Raw genomic sequence first — 7,487 nt, forward strand, 5'->3', positions numbered from 1 at the left:
GTTTGCGGAATGAATAGAAAATTAGTCTAGTCTTAATGAAGGCTTCTCACTTGAACTGATGAATTCCATTAGACCGTTGTACTCTGATCCCAGGATGAAGCAAAGGCATAGCAATGAAAGACATGTAATCACCTCTCACTTCCAGTCCAGCATTCACCAACTTGATCACTGTCATCATGGCCATCATTTTCTACTTACTGCAGTCTCCTTCCTATGCAACTTTGACTCCAAAGAGATGAAAGCACCTAATTACCCTTACAATCGTTCCATCTTATAATTAATCAAAACCAGCTGGGAAAGCAAGTGGAAAATTCCAATTTTTTCAGTTAAATTCCTTTCCTAAAATTGTCTGTAGAATGACTTCAGAAGAGGATCTATCATACTGAAGATGCAGATCCCTGACTCTAGAGATCAGAGCGGCCTGAGTGGCTGATGGCTATGGACACTCAAGGATGAGGCCCATACTCTGTAAATGCTCAATATTATGAGAAACAGTAAATAATACACAAGAGCCCATAGTTGATTCAATTCTGATGTTCATCATCCAACACATATGTCAAATAATTAGCAGCCAAAGGCATCTTTACCTTTGCAAAATAATTGTATATTTCTTGGTTAATGTAAATATCGCATGAAAAAAAAACCAGAGCAGCACTTCATGAGTCACTGAAAAGCACATAACCTTTTTCTAAGTAATATGAATTCTCAGAATTTATTCTCACAAAATCATTTCAAAACTAAAAAAAAAAAGAAGCCAACATTCACAGAAATATTTACCAAAGTTTTTTTTTTTTTTAAATAATAGTGAACATAGGGGAACAATTCCAATGTCCAACAATAGGGAAATTTTTAAAGGATAAGTTATATTACCTCTCTAGGTCTCAGTTTCCTTATCTATAAATTGGAAACAATATTTACTTAATTGTTTTAGGGAATTAAGTTAATTAATATAGGATTAAGAATGCACATACTAATTCTAAATTGGGTTCCATGTGCATTTTAAATTGGGTTCCATGAGATTCCCCTTATTAATAAATCCCCTTTTCACTTTGGTTCTTTTGAAAGGTTTCTGTTTCTTGTTCCTTGCAATCAAGTGATTCCCCAATTCAGATGGGGAAGAGTGGAAGACTGGGAGAGAGAAAGACACAGAGAAACACTGCCCTCTCTGTACCCTCCATGTAGTGTACGGAAAAATACAATGAATGTTTAATTATAGGTGACATAATTTACCAGATAAAAATTTCATTCCAATATTATTTTTTACACAGAGATGCATGCTGACAATGGGCCACCCACTGTTAAGCACCATATGTGCACGATCTCATTACTTATTTCTTTCATCTTAAAGATAAGGAAACTGAGGCTCAGAAAGTTTATATATTGTTAGTTGAAAAGCTACAGAAGGCTTTATTTAGGACTGCAATCTCCTGCATGAGTATATAAGTGTGTGTGTGTGGTTTATGTGTGTGAGAGACAGAGAACACAAAAGTGAACAAGCAGAGTGTGGGAGCTGGCTAAAGGACTGACTTGTTTTGAAGCTAAATTTGCCTAGAAGACTACTGTTTTTACCCAGTGGTTTTTTGTTTGGTTTTGGTTTTTAAATTTTTTTTTGCATTGTTTGTAGAAGTTACTCAAGATCAGAGTACTGGTCCTAAAGCTTCATTTGTATCCCATGGAATTCGTCTTTATTAATGCTTAGGTATGTGTTCCTTTCGGGGTAGGTTGTGTGAAGTACAGAGCTGTTGAACTATCACACCTGGAAGGCTGAAATTCTTACAAATCTCTCTTCTCTCTGGCTCCCCCACTGATTAAAATCTAGTCCAGAATCACACACATCTGCCAGACACCAAAACCAGAATACTTAACCACAAAGGTGACCTCCCAGTAGACTTTACAGGGGCAATAATATCTGCTTTTAAATCTTACATTATTTAAGTATTGTGCAGTTTATAAAGAAATTTCTGATCTGTGATCTTATTTAAGTGTGACCCAACTTGCCAAGAAACAACATTCCTATTTTAATGAGACAGACTTAAAGATGCCTTAACATAACACAGATATCCCAGACCTCACCAATCTGAAATGTTACTTTTATTTTTCATGACCAAAGCATGGAGCTTAAGCCTCCACCAACCTGGTTGCTGGAAATCCAACCTCTATTTCAAAAATGTTCCCTCTGTATATCTTGGGGTACTTTCCAAGGCCCCTCACAAGACTTTCAGTTGCAGGCATCACATAGAGTCTGCTCTGTACTTCTTTGCTATATCTCTCCCAGGTGGCTGCCCTCCAAGCCAGTGGAAAAAGGCTTCACAATTATCACTGCCCATCTTGCAAGGCCCAAGGTCCACACCAAGGATGCTATATGTAGGTGCTTTTCCAAGTTCCCATTAGAGCACTGCTGTAAGAAAAGCCTCCATGAACTTCAGTTCAGGGTCTCAACATGGCCCTGAAGCAGCGCAGCCTGCAGTCAGTCTCAATACACAGCGAGTTTTGAAGACTTTGGCTGGAACCTCACTCCTTGCTTGCCCAGAATCTCGTCAATTATCTAATAAAAATGCAATTCTAGGGGCGCCTGGGTGGCTCAGTCGTTAGGCGTCTGCCTTTGGCTCAGACCCCGATCCCAGGGTCCTGGGATCGAGCAGGGAGTCCGAAGGCCTGCTTCTCCCTCTCCCGCTCCCCCTGCTTGTGTTCCCTCTCTCGCTGTCTCTCTCTGTGAAAGAAAGAAAGAAAGAAAGAAAGAAAGAAAGAAAGAAAGAAAGAAAAGAAAGGAAAGAAAGGAAAGAAAGAAAGAAAGAAAGAAAGAAAGAAAGAAAGAAAGAAAGAAAGAAATGCAATTCTATAGATTTCTGGTGCCCAAACTCTTTTAACCAGAGGAGCTCAAACCCATCCAAAGGGCCAGATGGCAGACTGTCTTTGAGTGGTTCTCCGGAAACAGATTCTGAGATGGAGAGTTGCTTACTGGAGGCTGACTGGGGAAAGCTCCTGAAAGTGACAGTGTTGAGCTTTACCTGAGCCCTGGGTTCCCAGAAGGCAATGGCAGTTAGGAACCTGACCACTACCACCACCACTCTTTTTTTGCTCTGAAAATGGCTAACTGCAAAGGACCACCTCAGCCTGGCCTATTTGCATATACCCAGATAAAGCCATCTCTACACTTCCTCTCAGCCTCTATAATACTCCCATATAAAGCAAATGATTCCCTTGTCTCCTGCCTTTATAAAACTCCAGTCCTTTCTTTTTCTTTGTTTCTCATTAATGAATATTCTACCTATTGTAATAGCCAGAATAAAGGCATCTTCTTAACTGCCATGTGTATTTTCTTTTTTTTTTTAAGTGTGTGATTCCATTTATGTGAAATGTCCCCAACAACCAAATCCACAGAGACAGAAAGAGAGGTTAGTGGTTGCCAGGGACTTGGGGAGGGGGCTGGAAAGTGACTATAATGGGGACAGTGCTTCTTTTTGGTGTGATGGAATGTTCTGGAATTAGATGGTGGTGATGGTTGCACAAGGAATGCACTTAATAGCACTGAGTTGTAAACCTTAAAATAGTTAAAATGGTTAAGGTTTATGTTACGTGCATTTTGCCACAATAGGAAAAAAAAAAAAAGAAATTTAACCACAGGAAGACTCAGAGAATGGTTGTCACTTACAGCTGTTGAACTTGGGGGCTGTTCATCAGGTTTGGTGCCATGCTCATGAAGCCTGGGTTGTTCAGCAGGCTGGTGGTGTCAAAGCCGCTGACACCTCCCATGGGGCTCGCTCTAAGCTTCAGCTCTGCCATCTTGAAGTTCAACTTGTAGGGTCCATTGTGGGGATCCAGCTCCAAAGCCTACCTGTCGTAGGGGCTCGGCTGTGCTCCTTTGAACTGGAGAGCGCTAGGCCCACTCCGCCGCACCTTGGCTGTGTAACGGGTCTACGCAGTCGGCCCACTCACTGTCCTGCCCCGCCCCCCGCGTAGCTCCTGAGTTTGCTGGAGTCCATGGCTCTGTTACAGAAACAGATGGCACTGGCCGGGTTCAGCTCAACGGCTTTCCCGTAGAAGTGCACGGCAGCCTCAACGTTTTCTACGTTTCCTTCGGTTTGGGGGCACTGTGTCTCAGCCTAGCGCTCCTCTGAAGGCGGAGTTTGTTCCGGGGCTCTTCACGTCCTGCAGCATCTCCTTGCCGGTGGCGGAAGCTTCAAATATCTCCGGAAGAGTCCGAGGGAGTGCGAGGCCCCTGCCATACACCGTCAGCCCAAGAGGGAGTCTCCAGGCACTGGATTGCAACTTCCAAACTCTCCTGGGCATCAATGGGAGTCCCCCAGGTCGCACAGCTGGCTGTGCAGGAACCTGACGTAGAGAGGTATAGGTCAAGCGCTTCCCGTTACCCACTTTGAGACAGGAAGAGACCACGCCCAGGAGTTTTTGAGATCTCTCAGGCGGCTGAAGCTGACCCACCCACGCGGCTGCGCCTGCGCACTGCGGTGCTGCCCCCTCCCCGCACCCTGCCTTTCCAACGCACCCCCATGCCTCCATTGAAGGAGCCTTACATTCTGTCTTTGACAGGTGATAGGCCTGTGAGGAGGTGAGGGAGGTAGAGTTGAGCAGTGGAAGATGCCAACCTGCAGTGTGGTTGCATATGGGGCCTCGGGTGATTCTATGAGGGCTCCGGAGTCGGGGTGGCCCTTTCAGAGTTGTCCCGAATTCAGGCGAGGCTGCCCAGTTTTTGTATCCCTAATTAGCCAGTTACTCAGCCCCCAGGAGCGGGTATAACCCAGGGCAACTTCCAATGAGAAGAAGCAACTGCGAGCTTCCAGCAGCCTAACTCCAAGTAGCTGAAGATGGTGCCTGCACAGGGGATCTGAGTCCCAAGTATCCACTGCATTGATGGGAAACTAGCCATTGATCCTCTACCTCTCTGTATACTCCCAGACATCAAGGAGAATGTCTCCCTCCTCAACTTAAAAATCAAAAGCCGCTATGAATATCAGTTAAATGAAAAGGATGCAAACAAATCTGGGGTGGAGCTAAGATACAAATGATAGTAAGGAACAACTGGAGAAAACGGATGGGCATGCCCTCTACATACATTTTAGAGCCCTCGAGGAGTGTTTCTCAAGCTGTGGTTCACAGATTTTCCTGGGCTAGTACCTTAATGCATTAAACTTGTGTTCAAAAAACAAAATGCAACTGAGTAATTTGAAAATCTAATTGGCTTTACTCCACGACTCATGAATCGGGCAGCATCCCATCTAGCAAGTAGAAAGGAATTCCAAGGAGCTGTACAAAATGGAAGGATTTCATAGACAGATACAGGGTGGGAGAAGGAGAAGAGATTATTAGCAACAGAAAAGAAAGACTTGTTTTGGGCAAGGACACCTTCCCTTAAGGGGGAAAGGCATGGGGGTCTTACCTTGCTGATTACTTCACTAGTGCTGATCAGGAAATTCCAGACTGATTGGTTTGAAATTTCACTCTTGGGAGAGGCTGATACTGCAATTAGGTTAGGTATTAAGTCTTGGTGGGGCTTAGGGAAAGTGGCTCCATTTTAGGCCTTTTGCTCTTTTTAACACTTGATAAGCCAGTCTATAGTTTTGTTTCTGAAATGAATTAGCAATATACTCATGAATATTTAATGAAAATAAAATTTAAAAATTAAGTGACATCATTTGTTGCTACTTCATCAATGTCAGCCCAAGTTTCTCCATTCTTTCTAAGGAGAGGTTTTTCTTACTGAATTGCATATGAATTTGTACCAGCTTGAGCTTGAGACAGAAATATTATAACTCTTTTGTCATCATGAGCCTAATTCTTTGTACATCTTTTTTCCTTCTTCCCAGAAGCATTTACTGAGCTCTGTTCTGTGTCAGGTATTATTCTATACCCTGTGGAGGAGACAAATTTTTTTTCTGTATTTTTCTACCCTTGATTACTGCCACCAAAAGGCACAGATGATTTTGCTAGGGCAATGTCAGTGGTAAGGGAGAAGCAAAACACAGTCCACAGTTAACTGAGGAGCTGATGCTAATGAAGACAACTTTGTGCAAACTGCTCTTTCTAAATTCTGCAAATCTGGAACCTAGAAGCATTGCTGTTCTACGTTGGTAGCTCAGTAGAGATGCAGGGTGGTGGGAACATGTGTTTCGTTCTCTTGTTTCGCATTTTGTTCTATAGTGGGAGAAATGGAGCATGTTTAAATGCTGATGAGAAGGTACAAGGAAGCCAGTAGACTAGATTGAAGATACAGGAGATAGGATCATTTACCTGAAGAGGAGTAAGAAATGGGATTTGCCTCCTACTCAAGGAAAAGTACCTCTTCAACTGTGATTGGGGAAGGGAGAGGTTAGAGCAGGAGGCCAGCCAGTTAAAGACAGTTGGACTGATGCAGGGTTATGGTTTTTTCCAGATACACAGGACAGTGAAGAATTAAAGGAGTTGAAGGATTTGGCCAGTGACTAATTGAGAAGATAGACCTAGCATCTAGATTAAAGTAGAAGAGGGGGTGAAAACCAAAGAAAACTGGGAGAAAATGGAAGGATCTGAAATTGGGAGATATCAAATAGGTTTTTTTTTTAAGATTTTATTTATTTATGGGACACCTGGGTGGCTCAGTCGGTTAAGTGTCTGCCTTCGGCTCAGGTCATGATCCCAGGGTCCTGGGATCAAGTCCCACATCGGCTCCCTGCTCAGCAGGTAGTCTGCTTCTCCCTCTACCCCTCCCCCTGCTTGTACTTGTGCTTGTGCTCTCTCTCTCTCAAATAAATAAGATCTTTTTTTTTAAAGATTTTGTTTATTTATTTTTGAGAGAGAGAGAGCATGAGCACGAGCAGGGGGGAGGAGCAGAGGGAGAGGGAGAAACAGACTCCCCGCTGAGCAGGGAGCCCAATGCAGGGCTTGATCCCAGAACCCTGGGATCATGACCTGAGCTGAAGGCAGATGTTTAACCGACTTAACTGACTGAGCCACCTAGGCACCCTCAAATAGGTTTTAAAAAGGAGAAAGAGAGAAGAAAAATTGTAGCAAGAGCTAGCATTTACTATATGCCAGGCATCATTCTAAGCAATCAATTCAAAAATAACCCCAAGAGGCATATTCTATTTCTTCCCATGTTTTATATAAGAGGAAACTGAGGCAGTAAGGTTAAATCATGTGTGCAAGGTCACATAACTCAGAAGTGGTACAGCTCTGGTCAGTCTGGTTTTTGGTTTTGGTCTGTGCTTTTTTCTGCTTCCTAACCAGAGAGGAGAGTTTGACTTTGTGATTTCAAGTTGCCTTTTGGGTCATGATGAGCTCCAGGATGTGGTCTAGAGTGTGGCTTAGCAATGTGCTACTGAGCTAGAACTGATGCTGGACCTAGACCCCAACAGCCCTCCTGCTCTCTCCTTCTGCATGCAGGCAGGACTGCAGCATCCCAAGGACCTTCTGCTCGTCACTGTAATTACAGCCTCACTGGCCTCTGTGACCAGCTGGGCTGTGACTGGGTATGCAACAGAGAAGGTGACTGG

General features: G+C 43.5%; 1 pseudogene; it reads right to left on the reverse strand.

Moving 5' to 3' along the window:
* Positions 1-3,648: 3,648 nt before the first annotated feature.
* On the reverse strand, positions 3,649-4,518 carry LOC118008206 (annotated as a pseudogene).
* Between the last annotated feature and the right edge of the window lie 2,969 nt (positions 4,519-7,487).

This window comes from Mirounga leonina, unplaced genomic scaffold, assembly GCF_011800145.1.
Source record: "Mirounga leonina isolate KUSES-001 unplaced genomic scaffold, KU_Mleo_1.0 Mir_101608, whole genome shotgun sequence".
Classification (NCBI taxonomy): Eukaryota; Metazoa; Chordata; class Mammalia; order Carnivora; family Phocidae; genus Mirounga; species Mirounga leonina.